Source organism: Triticum urartu, chromosome 3A, assembly GCF_056163025.1.
Source record: "Triticum urartu cultivar PI428250 chromosome 3A, HENAU_Tu73, whole genome shotgun sequence".
In the NCBI taxonomy this organism is placed as follows: Eukaryota; Viridiplantae; Streptophyta; class Magnoliopsida; order Poales; family Poaceae; genus Triticum; species Triticum urartu.
Window position 1 is genome coordinate 467,816,440 of NC_141875.1, and position 13,813 is coordinate 467,830,252.

The window sequence follows — 13,813 nt, forward strand, 5'->3', positions numbered from 1 at the left end:
ATGTGGAAACTTATTTTGCAGAGCCGGACACTATCTTTGTGTTCAAAATCTTCTATGAAGTACTTGGAGGAGGAACCCGCCTTGCAATGTTGAAGACAATCTGCGCGCCGGACTCATCGTCATTGAAGCCTGGTTCAGGGGCTACTGAGGGAGTCCTGGATTAGGGGGTGTCCGGATGGCCGGACTATACCTTCAGCCGGACTCCTGGACTATGAAGATACAAGATTGAAGACTTCGTCCCGTGTCCGGAAGGGACTTTCCTTGGCGTGGAAGGCAAGCTTGGCGATACGGATATGTAGATCTCCTACCATTGTAACCGACTCTATGTAACCCTATCCGGTGTCTATATAAACCGGAGGGTTTTAGTCCGTAGGACAACACATACACAACAACAATCATACCATAGGCTAGCTTCTAGGGTTTAGCCTCTTCGATCTCGTGGTAGATCTACTCTTGTACTACCCATATCATCAATATTAATCAAGCAGGACGTAGGGTTTTACCTCCATCGAGAGGGCCCGAACCTGGGTAAAACTTCGTGTCCCTTGCCTCCTGTTACCATCTGGCCTAGACGCACAGTTCGGGACCCCCTACCCGAGATCCGCCGGTTTTGACACCGACACCAGCGCTTGAAGCGCTCTTGCTCGACGGGGTCCTCAGGCACGATAAACTCGTCGTCACCGAGGCTCGCCTCGTATTCGGAGAGAGGCATGTAATTGTCCTCCTCCGGTTCTCCATCTGCTGCCTGCTCTGGAGGGCTAGCTTGTTTGTCCTCCAGCTCTACATCGTGCTGGAGGGGATTGTTGTTGTCTTCGGCGCTATCCGGAGTGTTATTATCTCCTGTGCCAGTATCACTGCTCTTGCTGTGGCAGGACTTAGAGCAGCGCCGCTGACGTCGACTCTTGGGTTGCTTCTTGGAGGGGTCATCCTCCGCTGTCTCGTCGCCATTGCCTTCTTTGGGGGTGTCCACCATGTATATATATATCATATGATGAGGTGGTGGTCCAGCGCCCTGGGGGCGGTGGTTCCTGTTCATCTCCGGCTTCATCGTCCATACCATCGAAGTCTTTGAAGTCGAAGTCGAGCATGTCGGTTAAGTCGTCGACAGTGGCTACTAAGTGGGTGGTGGGTGGGCAGCAAATTTCTTCGTCGTCCGCATCCCATTCTAACCGGACATAGTTCGGCCAAGGTTCTCTTGACAGGAGAGAGACCTTAATGAATTTAGCATGTCGCCGAAGGGCGAGTGCTGAAAGATATCCGTGGAGGTGAACTCCATGATCGGCGCCCAGTTGGATTCCACGGGCACGGATGTGATCGGCTCGGAGTCTGTGGCCGGAGATGAACCCAGTGGTTTGGCGACACGACTCTCATAAGGGGTGAAGTCAGTATCTGGCTCTATCGCCACTGAGAGGGCGGCCTCCATGGTGGGGTCTATCCCTCCGCTCTTGGATGACGCGATTTGCTTCGGATTAATGACCGGAGTGGTTGCGGATGCGATCTCCCAAACACTGTCCAACGGTAGAGTTACGTCATGCTCGTCTTGACTGTGCAGCGTACCCGAGATGGGCTCGAATCCGTCGAAGATCAAGTCTCCGCGGATGTCGGCGGTGTAGTTTAAGTTTCCGAACTTGACCTGATGGCCAGGGGCGTAGCTCTCGATCTGCTCTAGATGGCCAAGCGAATTGGCCCGCAGTGCGAAGCCGCCGAATACGAAGATCTGTCTGGGGAGGAAAGCCTCACATTGGACCGCATCGCTAGCGATGACCAAAGGAGCCATCAAGCCTTATGGTGACGACACAGTGGAACTCTCAATGAAAGCACCAATGTCGGTGTCAAAACCGGCGGATCTCGGGTAGGGGGTCCCGAACTGTGCGTCTAAGGCGGATGGTAACAGGAGGCAGGGGACATGATGTTTACCCAGGTTCAGGCCCTCTTGATGGAGGTAATACCCTACGTCCTACTTGATTGTTCTTGATGATATGAGTATTACAAGAGTCGATCTACCACGAGATCAAAGAGGCTAAACCCTAGAAGCTAGCCTATGGTATGATTGTATGTTGTCCTACAGACTAAAACCCTCTGGTTTATATAGACACCGGAGGGGGCTAGGGTTACACAAGGTCGGTTACAAAGGAGGAGATATACATATCCGTATTGCCTAGCTTGCCTTCCATGCCAAGTAGAGTCCCATCCGGACACGGGACGAAGTCTTCAATCTCGTATCTTCATAGTCCAACAGTCCGGCCAAAGGATATAGTCCGGCTGTCCGGAGACCCCCTAATCCAGGACTCCCTCAAACACAGTTTAGATTTTAGTTGCGTGTGTGATGCAGGGCATACGGTTCAACTCAATTAACTGTTTGCGATGGGGAGGAACAAAAAAACGGGCAGCAGATGAAGGCGTGTGCGATATACAACATACGGTTCACTGGGATGAACTGTGTGTGATTAGGCAACACAAAAGAAATGGTCAGCCCGATCAAGGTGTGTGCGATGTACAACATACGGTTCACTCGGATGAACTATTTGTGATTAGGAAAGAGAACAGAAACGGTTCAATATAACAAGATGTGTGTGATACGCGGCAAACAGGTCTGTAATCAGAAATGTGTGCGAAAACCGATAATAACGCAGACGATTGCTTCTAATAAGACGTATGTGATATGCTCTGTCTACACAACATCTATTGGCCATTGTGGGACGGGCGGTCATCCGGATACGCCATAAGGATGTGAAGAGGCATTCCTATCAGCAAAGACTAGTTATTCCACCAGTAGCTCATGTAAGAAAACTGTCAAGTTAAGTGTGCTTAGGCTGGAGTAGCCATCGGATGGGTGACTGGATGGGAAGTTGTGTCGATGTTAAATTAAACCTCGAGGTCCTTGTTTTTTTATTTTTTATTTTTAACACATGTTAAAGAAGGTCTACCGCATTACTTGTTGACAATGTGCGACACGTGGCATACAGTTGATCCATCCGACCTATTTGTGATGGAATAGGCCGTGTGTGTTGTGGGCAAATGCTTGCTAGTATTCAACCGTTTGGGATTGATGAATTCATCACTGACAGGTTCCCTAGTGTGGTCCGTGTTCATATGATCATCATCTACTTCTTGTGCTAGCTCGATGCTAAGTTTCCATTAATTGATGGCATTTTATGAACACTCCACTATTTCCTGCCATTTCTTCACCTATTTCCCGCCACCCTGCTATATTGTGCATAGGGGACGCGCGACGCACGGAGGCGACAAGCACAACCTGTAGCACATCCACCTTTTACAAGCATGCCAACCCACCAAAGCGCCGCCTCTGCCATCAACCTCGCCGACGAGGAAAATGAGCAGGCGCCACGGCCCGTCGAGGCCGAGGCGCTCCCCGGCAACGCGATGGATGATGTCATGATGCGCGTCATCGCCAGGGTTGAGTAGACCTTTGGCGCATGGCACTTGAGCGCCGCAGATCAAGATAGGCATGTCAGCGCCGACAGGCTGCAGCTTGCTGCACAACATGATCGATGGCGCGCCACAGAGCAAGCTAGACGCGTCTGCGCCGATAGGCTGCGGCTCGCCGCATGGCGAGACCGTTGGAGCGCCATAGAGCAAGAGGCGCGACGCGCCACATAGCAAGAGCGGATCAAGCGGTGCTTGCCTGCTGTCGACACGGTGTCGCAGCTGGGTACACGTCCCGTCAGTACCTCCATTCCTTGCCAGGAGTGGGCAGAGGCCCTCAACACCGTACTTGCACCAGAGGTCGGCCGCGCCGTACTTGCACCGGACGCCTACCGCGCCGTTCGCATGGGTCCCACCGTTCGCCTTGTCCGCGGCCCGCTGGATGCCAACGCACTAGTCCGTAGGCTCGACCGCCTCCTTGGCCCAGGTGTCCACCTGGGCGCAGTAGAGGAACATGGCCGTCGCATCCTCGAGCTGGTGATCTCCGATGAAATAGCCAACTTGGAGCTCGAGATCGCGCTCCAGATGTACCGCGAGCGTGTCAACCACTTGGACAAACGCCTGCATGAGTTCAGGCAGAGCCAAGAGCTACCCTAGGCAAGGGCTGCTGGTCATGGTCTCATGGACGCGTTTTATTTTCAAAAGTCATTTCGACGTGGATAGCTATGTATTCACAACAATCATAGTATTGCTCTGTTTATTGCTCCGTTTTAATATGTGTACTCTGTTTTCCATTCTTATATGTTCTGTTTCAATGTGTGTATATACACTTTCCATTCTGTATATGTGGATGATAATAGCTAGATTCAAATTAGTATACAAAAACAGATAGAAAATGGAATTCATAATGTATATATTAATTGTTCATTAGATCATCACAGAATATATATATATAATATCATCACATATACGTGATGATACTTAACTATTAGGTACAATGCATAAAATTGAAAACGATCAATACTAAAACTAATAATCCCTCTTGAGGCCAGTATTCCGGTAGCCCCTCTCTAGCAGCTCCCTGGTGTGCGGCGTCTTCCCAGTGCGGAGGCAGTACTCCGACTCCTCCGCCTCACAGCGCTTGACGTACCGATCTGCCTCTTGCTGACGGACGCGCGCGGCCGATCTTGCCATTTCGTTGGGCGCTAAGTGGAGCTCCTCGTCGGTGGCACGCTAGAGCTTACCGGCCCACCTCCACGCAGCGACGAGGCGCCCAGCTCCTATGACCTTCCTCGCGAAGTACCCGTCTTCGTACACCCCCTCGGCACGACGACGCGCCCGCCCCCAAAGCTCCACTGCCTCCTTTTTCCAGGCGGCATCACAGGCTTCACAGGCCGCCTGGTACCTGGCTTCTTCCTCCGCAATCTCCTTCTTGAACGCCACTTGCCTGACTTTCTCAGCCGGCGGCAGCGACTTCCACAGACAAAGATTGTACTGGCCCCAAAACCAATCCAAAGTTGGGAGGTCCAGCGCAACCTCGCCAGGCGGCGCATAGGGGTCCTCGTCGCTGCTAATCGAGTGAGCGTCCTCGGGGGGCGGTGACTCCTCTTCGGCGCGTGGGTAGACCGACGGCGCCATGTCAGACATTTGAGAGAGAGAGAGAGGGCGAGCGAGGGGAGGATGTAGATGAGAATGCAGGCGGGACGACGTGAGCAAGGTAGTATTTATTGGCGGCCGGAATCTAGATCGACAGGGACAGTACACATGCCGGTCACCGGAATTTACGAGTATTGTAGTTTGAATTACACACAATTCCTGCAGCAAATCCGTGTGTGAACATAATAGCTGACGGTTTCCAATACAGAACCGTGTCTGATTAATGATCCCCGCCAATCACCTACCAAACCTCGAGCTGCGAGATAGAGTGCCAATCGTGTGGGGGCTGGTTGTCTTGCTAGATCTTTACATTTTCTTTTTTGAACACTAGATATTTACATCGTCTGATGATTTTTTAACTCGCACACAAGTACATGAAAATATGTTTTTTCAAACCGTTTTGGTTAGGCGTTGCATGTAGATGTCGTTCAAATTGGAATTACGGTCATTAAATGGTTAGAAAATCACTTAAATGTCTTTAAAATGTCAAATGACCCCTGAAAATTTCCAAATCTTCACATGTCAATTGTATTAGTGCATGTTAAACTTAGGGTAAAAATTGAAGGTTGTAAGAGGAAGCTATCTCCCGTACGTCAACAAACATGCATTGTTCCCTCTCAGAACCACGAACCTTCTAGTGAGTTGCTCCGATTTGTGAGGGGTGTGTCCAAACTTTCGTCAAATAGGCCAATTTTTTTACCACATCATCTTGGTGGCATGACATTAAATCAAGCAAGGCTTCATGTTTTTCTGATCATTTTTTTAATTTTCTGGAATTAAAATGCCATGGCGTGCACTCCATGCATGTGCCCATGCCTTGACACCAATATGTTTGAAATTTCCTTATAATTTACTGCACATGGAATTAATTTGCACACAAGTACACAAAAATATGATTTTCCAAACCGTTTTGCTTAGGCGTTGCATGTAGATGTAGTTCAAATTTGAATTATGGTCATTAAATGGTTAGAAAATCACTTAAACATCTTTAGAAGGTTAAATGACCCCTGAAGTTTACCAAATTTCCACATGACACTTGCACGTTAAACGTAGGAAAAAATTCGAAGGCTGTAAGAGGAAGCTATCTTCCGTTCGTCATCAAACATGCATTATTCCCTCTCGGAACCACGAACCTTCTAGCGAGTTGCTCCGGTTTGTAAGGGGCGTGTGTCCAAACGTTCGTCAAACATGCCAATTTCTTTACCACATCATCTTGGTGGCATGACAATACATCAACCAATGTTTCATGTGTTTGTGATCATTTTCTATTTTTTGAATTAAAATGCCATGTCACTCCATGCATATGTATGCATGTGTCCATGTCGTGAGACCAATATGTTTGAAAATTCCTTCTAATTTACCGCACATGGAATTAACTCGCACACAAGTACACAAATATGATTTTTCAAACCGTTTTGGTTAGGCGTTGCATGTAGATGTAGTTCAAATTTTAATTACGGTCATTAAATGGTTAGAAAATCACTTAAATGTCTTTAAAAGGTCAAATGACCCCTGAAATTTACCAAATTTTCACATGACAGTTGTATTAGTGCACGTTAAATGTAGGAAAAAATTTGAAGGCCGTAAGAGGAAACTATCTCCCGTTCGTCATCAAACATGCATTGTTCCCTCTCGGAACCACGAACCTTCTAGCGAGTTGCTCTGGTTTGCGAGGGGTGTGTGTCCAAACGTTCATCAAACTTGCCAATTTATTTACCATATCATCTTGGTGGATGACATTACATCAAGCAAGGTTTCATGTTTTTTTGATCATTTTTTTAACTTTTTGGAATTAAAATTCCATGGCATCCACTCCATGCATGTGCCCATGCCTTGACACCAATATGTTTGAAAATTCCTTCTAATTTACTACACATGGAATTAACTCGCACACAAGTACACAAAAATATGATTTTTTAAACCGTTATGGTTAGGCGTTGCATGTAGATGTAGTTCAAATTTGAATTACGATCATTAAATGGTTAGAAAACCACTTAAATGTCTTTAAAAGGTCAAATGACCCCTGAAATTTACCAAATTTTCACATGACAGTTGTATTAGTGCACGTTAAACGTAGGAAAAAATTTGAAGGCCGTAAGAGGAAGCTATCTCCCGTTCGTCATCAAACATGCATTGTTCCCTCTCGGAACCACGAACCTTCTAGCGAGTCGCTCCGGTTTGTGAGGGGTGTGTGTCCAAACGTTCGTCAAACATCCCAATTTCTTTAGCACATCATCTTGGTGGCATGACATTACATCAACCAAGGTTTCATGTGTTTCTGATAATTTTTCTATTTTTTGAATTAAAATGCCATGTTACTCCATGCATACATATGCATGTGTCCATGTCGTGAGACCAATATGTTTGAAAATTATTTCTAATTTACTGCACATGGAATTAACTCGCACACAAGTACACATATATGATTTTTCAAACCATTTTGGTTAGGCGTTGCATGTAGATGTAGTTCAAATTTGAATTATGGTCATTAAATGGTTAGAAAATCACTTAAATGTCTTTAAAAGGTCAAATGACCCCTAGAATTTCCCAAAATTTCACATTACAGTTGTAGTAGTGCACGTTAAACGTAGTAAAAATTTGAAGGCCGTAAGAGGAAGCTATCTCCCATTCGTCATCAAACATGCATTGTTCCCTCTCGGAACCACGAACCTTATAGCGAGTTGCTCCGTTTTGTGAGGGGTGTGTGTCCAAATTTTCATCAAACATGCCAATTTCTTTACCACATCATCTTGGTGGCATGACATTACATCAACCAAGGTTTCATGTGTTTCTGATTTTTTTTGGAATTAAAATGCCATGCCACTCTATGCATACGTATTCATGCATATGTGTCCATGTTGTGATACAAATATGTTTGAAAATTCCTTCTAGTTTACTGCACATGGAATTAACTCGCACACAAGTACACAAATATGATTTTTCAAACCGTTTTGGTTAGGCGTTGCATGTAGATGTAGTTCAAATTTGAATTACGGTCATTAAATGGCTAGAAAATCACTTAAATGTCTTTAAAAGGTCAAATGACCCCTAATTTTTTTAAAAAATCACATTACAGTTGTAGTAGTGCACGTTAGATGTAGAAAAAAAATTGAAGGCCATAAGAGGAAGCTATCTCCCCTTCGTCATCAAACATGCATTGTTCCCTCTCAAAACCACGAGCCTTGTAGTGAGTTGTTGGGGAACGTAGTAATTTCAAAAATTTCCTACGCACACGCAAGATCATGGTGATGCATAGCAACGAGAAGGGAGAGTATCGTCTACATACCCTCGTAGACCGTAAGCGGAAGCGTTATGACAATGCGGTTGATGTAGTTGTACATCTTCACGACCGACCGATCTAGCACTGAAGGTACGGCACCTCCGCGTTCTGCACACGTTCGGCTCAGTGACGTCCCGCGAACTCACGATCCAGTAGAGCTTCGAGGGAGAGTTTCATTAGCACGATGGCATGATGACGGTGATGATGTTGCTACCGAAACAGGGCTTCGCCTAAGCACAACTACGATATTACCGAGGTGGATTATGGTGGAGGGGGGCACCGCACACAGCTGAAAGATCAATGATCAACTTATGTGTCTATGGGGTGCCCCCTCCCCCGTATATAAAGGAGTGGAGGAGGGCCGGCCCTCTACTATGGCGCGCCCTGGGGAGTCCTACTCCCACCGGGAGTAGGATTCCCCCCTTTCCATGTAGTAGGATTAGGAGAGAAGGAAGGGGAAGAGAGAAGAGAAGGAAGGAGGGGGCGCATATTCTACGAAGATCTTTATTGGTCAAACCGCATAACAACATACATTGTTCCTATCATCGGTATGTTACTTGCCCGAGATTCGACCGTCGGTATCTCAATACCTAGTTCAATCTCGTTACCGGCAAGTTTATTTACTCGTTCCGTAATGCATCATCCCGCAACTAACTCATTAGTCACATTGCTTGCAAGGCTTATAGTGATGTGCATTACCGAGAGGGCCCAGAGATACCTCTCCGATACACGGAGTGACAAATCCTAATCTCGATCTATGCCAACTCAACAAACATCATCGGAGACACCTGTAGAACATCTTTATAATCACCCAGTTACGTTGTGACGTTTGATAGCACACAAGGTGTTCCTCCAGTATTTGGGAGTTGTATAATCTCATAGTCTGAGGAACATGTATAAGTCATGAAGAAAGTAGTAGCAATGAAACTGTAACAACCATAATGCTAAGCTAATGAATGGGTCTTGTCCATCACATCATTCTCTAATGATGTGATCCCGTTCACCAAATGACAACACATGTACATGGCTAGGAAACTTAAACATCTTTGATTAACGAGCTAGTCAAGTAGAGGCATACTAGGGACACTCTGTTTGTCTATGTATTCACACATGTACTAAGTTTATGGTTAATACAATTCTAGCATGAATAATAAACATTTATCATGATATAAGGAAATAAATAATAACTTTATTATTGCCTCTAGGGCATATTTCCTTCAGTCTCCCACTTGCATTAGAGTCAATAATCTAATTCACATCTTTATGTGATTAGTTAACATCTCCATGTGACTAATACCCAAAGGGTTTACTAGAGTCAATAATCTAGTTCACATCGCTATGTGATTAACACCCAAAGAGTGATCATGTTTTGCTTGTGAGACAAGTTTAGTCTACGGGTCTGCAACATTCAGATCCTTATGTATTTCGCAAATTTCTATGTCTATAATGCTCTGCACGGAGCTACTCTAGCTAATTGCTCCCACTTTCAATATGTATCTAGATCGAGACTTAGAGTCATCTAGATTGATGTAAAAAGCTTGCATTGATGTAACTCTTTACGATGAACTCTTTTATTACCTCCATAACCGAGAAATATTTCCTTAGTCCTCTAAGGATAATTTTGACTGCTGTTAGTGATCTACTCCTAGATCTTGTACTCCCTTGCTAGAATCATGCTAAGGTATACAATAGGACTGGTAAACAATATAGCATACTTTATAGAACCTATGACTGAGGCATAGGGAATGACTTTTCATTCTCTTTCTATTTTCTGCTGTGGTCGGGTTTTGAGTCTTTACTCAAGTTCACACCTTACAGGCAAGAACTCCTTCTTTGACTGTTCAATTTTGAACTACTTCAAAATCTTGTCAAGGTATGTACTTATTGAAAAAAAATCTTATCAACCATCTTGATCTATCTCTATAGATCTTGATGCCCAATATGTAAGCAACTTCACCGAGGTCTTTCTTTGAAAAACTCCTTTCAAATATTCCTTTTGTGCTTTCTAGAAAATTCTACATTATTTCTGATCAACAATATGTCATTCACATATACTTATCAGAAAGGCTGTAGTGCTCCCACTCACTTTCTTGTAAATACAGGCTTCCCCGCAAGTCTGTATAAAACCATATGCTTTGATCACTTTATAAAAGCATATATTCCAACTCCGAGATGCTTGCACCAGTCCATAGATGGATCGCTGGAGCTTGCTCATTTTGTTAGCACCTTTAGGATTGACAAAACCTTCTGGTTGCATAATATACAACTCTTCTTTAAGAAATCCATTAAGGAATGCAGTTTTGACATCCATTTGCCAGATTTCATAAAATGCGGCAACTGCTAACATGATTCGGACAGACTTTTAAGCATCGATACGAGTGAGAAAATCTCATAGTAGTCAACACCTTGAACTTGTCAAAAACATTTTGCGACAATTCGAGCTTTGTAGATAGTAACACTACTATCAACATCCGTCTTCCTCTTGAAGATCCATTTATTCTCAATGGCCTGCCGATCATCGGGCAAGTCAACCAAAGTCCACACTTTGTTCTCATGCATGGATCCCATCTCAGATTTCATGGCTTCAAGCCATTTTGCGGAATCTGGGATCATCATCGCTTCCTCATAGTTCGTAGGTTCGTCATGGTCAACTAACATGACTTCTAGAACAGGATTACCATACCACTCTCGCGCGGATCTTACTCTGGTTGACCTACGAGGTTCGGTAATAACTTGATCAGAAGTTTCATGATCATCATCATTAGCTTCCTCACTAATTGGTGTAGGAATCACTGGAACTGATTTCTGTGATGAACTACTTTCCAATTCGGGAGAAGGTACAATTACCTCATCAAGTTCTACTTTCCTCCCACTCACTTCTTTCGAGAGAAACTTCTTCTCTAGAAAGGATCCACTCTTAGCAACAAAGATCTTGCCTTTCGGATCTATGATAGAAGGTGTACCCAACAGTTTCTTTTGGGTATCCTATGAAGACGCACTTTTCCAATTTGGGTTTGAGCTTATCAAGCTGAAACTTTTTCACATAAGCATCGCAACCCCAAACTTTAAGAAATGACAGCTTTGGTTTCTTGCCAAACCATAGTTCATACGGTGTCATCTCAACGGATTTAGATGGTGCCCTATTTAACGTGAATGCAACTGTCTCTAATGCATAACCCCAAAACGATGGTGGTAAATAGGTAAGAGACATCATAGATCGCACCATATCCAATAAAGTACGATTACAACGTTCGGACACACCATTATGTTGTGGTGTTCTAGGTGGCGTGAGTTGCGAAACTAGTCCACATTGTTTCAAATGAAGACCAAACTCATAACTCAAACATTCGCCTCCGCGATTAGATCGTAGAAACTTTATTTTCTTGTTACGATTATTTTCCACTTCACTCTGAAATTCTTTGAATTTTTTGAAATGTTTCAAACTTATGTTTCATTAAGTAGATATACCCATATCTGCTCAAATCATCTGTGAAGGTCAGAAAATAACGATACCCACCGCGAGCCTCAACACTTATCGGATCGCATACATCAGTATGTATTATTTCCAATAAGTCAGTTGCTCGCTCCATTGTTCCGGAGAACGGAGTCTTAGTCATCTTGCCCATGAGGCATGGTTCGCAAGCATCAAGTGATTCATAATCAAGTGATTCCAAAAGTCCATCAGCATGTAGTTTCTTCATGCGCTTTACACCAATATGACCTAAACGGCAGTGCCACATATAAGTTGCACTATCATTATTAACTTTGCATCTTTTGGCTTCAATATTATGAATATGTGTATTACTATGATCGAGATTCAATAAATCATTCACCTTGGGTGTATGACCTTAGAAGGTTTTATTCATGTAAACAGAATAACAATTACTCTTTGACTTAAAGGAATAACCGTATTGCAATAAACATGATCCAATCATATTATGTTCAACGCAAACACCAAATAACATTTATTTTAGGTTCAACACTAATCCCGAAGGTAAAAGGGAGTGTGCGATGGTGATCTTATCAACCTTGGAAGCACTTCCAACTCACATCACCACCTCGCCCTGAACTAGTCTCTGTTTATTTTGTAACTCCCGTTTCGAGTTACTGCTCTTAGCAACTGAACTAGTATCAAATACCGAGGAGTTTTCTATAAACACTAGTAAAGTACACATCAATAACATGTATATCAAATATACCTTTGTTCACTTTGCCATCCTTCTTATCCGCCAAGTATCTAGGGCAGTTCCACTTCCAGTGACCATTTCCTTTGGAGTAGAAGCACTCAATTTCAGGCTTGGGTCTAGCTTAGGGCTTCTTCATGGGAGTGGCAACTTGCTTGCCATTCTTCTTGAAGTTCCCTTTCTTTCCCTTACCCTTTTACTTGAAACTAGTGGTCTTGTCAACCATCAACACTTGATGCTTTTTTATTGATTTCTACCTTCGCCGATTTCAGCATCGCGAAGAGCTTTGGGAATCGTTTCCATTATCCCTTGCATATTATAGTTCATCACTAAGTTCTAGTAACTTGGTGATAGTGACTAGAGAACTTTATCAATTACTATCTTATCTGGAAGATTAACTCCCACTTGATTCAAGCAATTGTAGTACCCAGACAATCTGAGCACATGCTCACTGGTTGAGCTATTCTCCTCCACCTTGTAGGCAAAGTACCGTCAGAGGTCTCATACCTCTCGACACAGGCATGAGTACCAATTTCAACTCTTAGAACATCTTATATGTTCCGTGGAATTCAAAATGTTTTGAAGTCCCGGTTCTAAGCCGTAAAGCATGGTGCACTAAACTATTAAGTAGTCATCATACCGAGCTTTGTCAAACGTTCATAACGTGTGCATCTCCTCTTGCAATAGGTCTGTCACCTAGTGGTGCATCAAGGACATAATTCTTCTGTGCAGCAATGAGGATAATCCTCAAATCACTGACCCAGTCCGCATCATTGCTACTATCATCTTTCAACTTATTTTTCTCGAGGAACATATCAAAAAATAAACGGGGAGCTACATCACAAGCTATTGATCTACAACATAGATAGGAAAATACTATCAGGACTAAGTTCATGATAAATTAAAGTTCAATTAATCATATTACTTAAGAACTCCCACTTAGATAGACATCCCTCTAGTCATCTAAATGATCACGTGATCCAAATCAACTAAACCATGTCCGATCATCACGTGAGATGGAGTAGTTTTCAGTGGTGAACATCACTATGTTGATCATGCCTACTATATGATTCACGCTCGACCTTTCGGTCTCCAATGTTCCGAGACCATATCTGCATATGCTAGGCTCGTCAAGTTTAACCCGAGTATTCGCAAGTGCAAAACTGGCTCGCACCTGTTGTATGTGAACGTAGAGCTTATCACACCCGATCATCACGTGGTGTCTCGGCACGACGAACTGTCGCAACGGTGCATACTCAGGGAGAACACTTATACCTTGAAATTTAGTGAGAGATCATCTTATAAT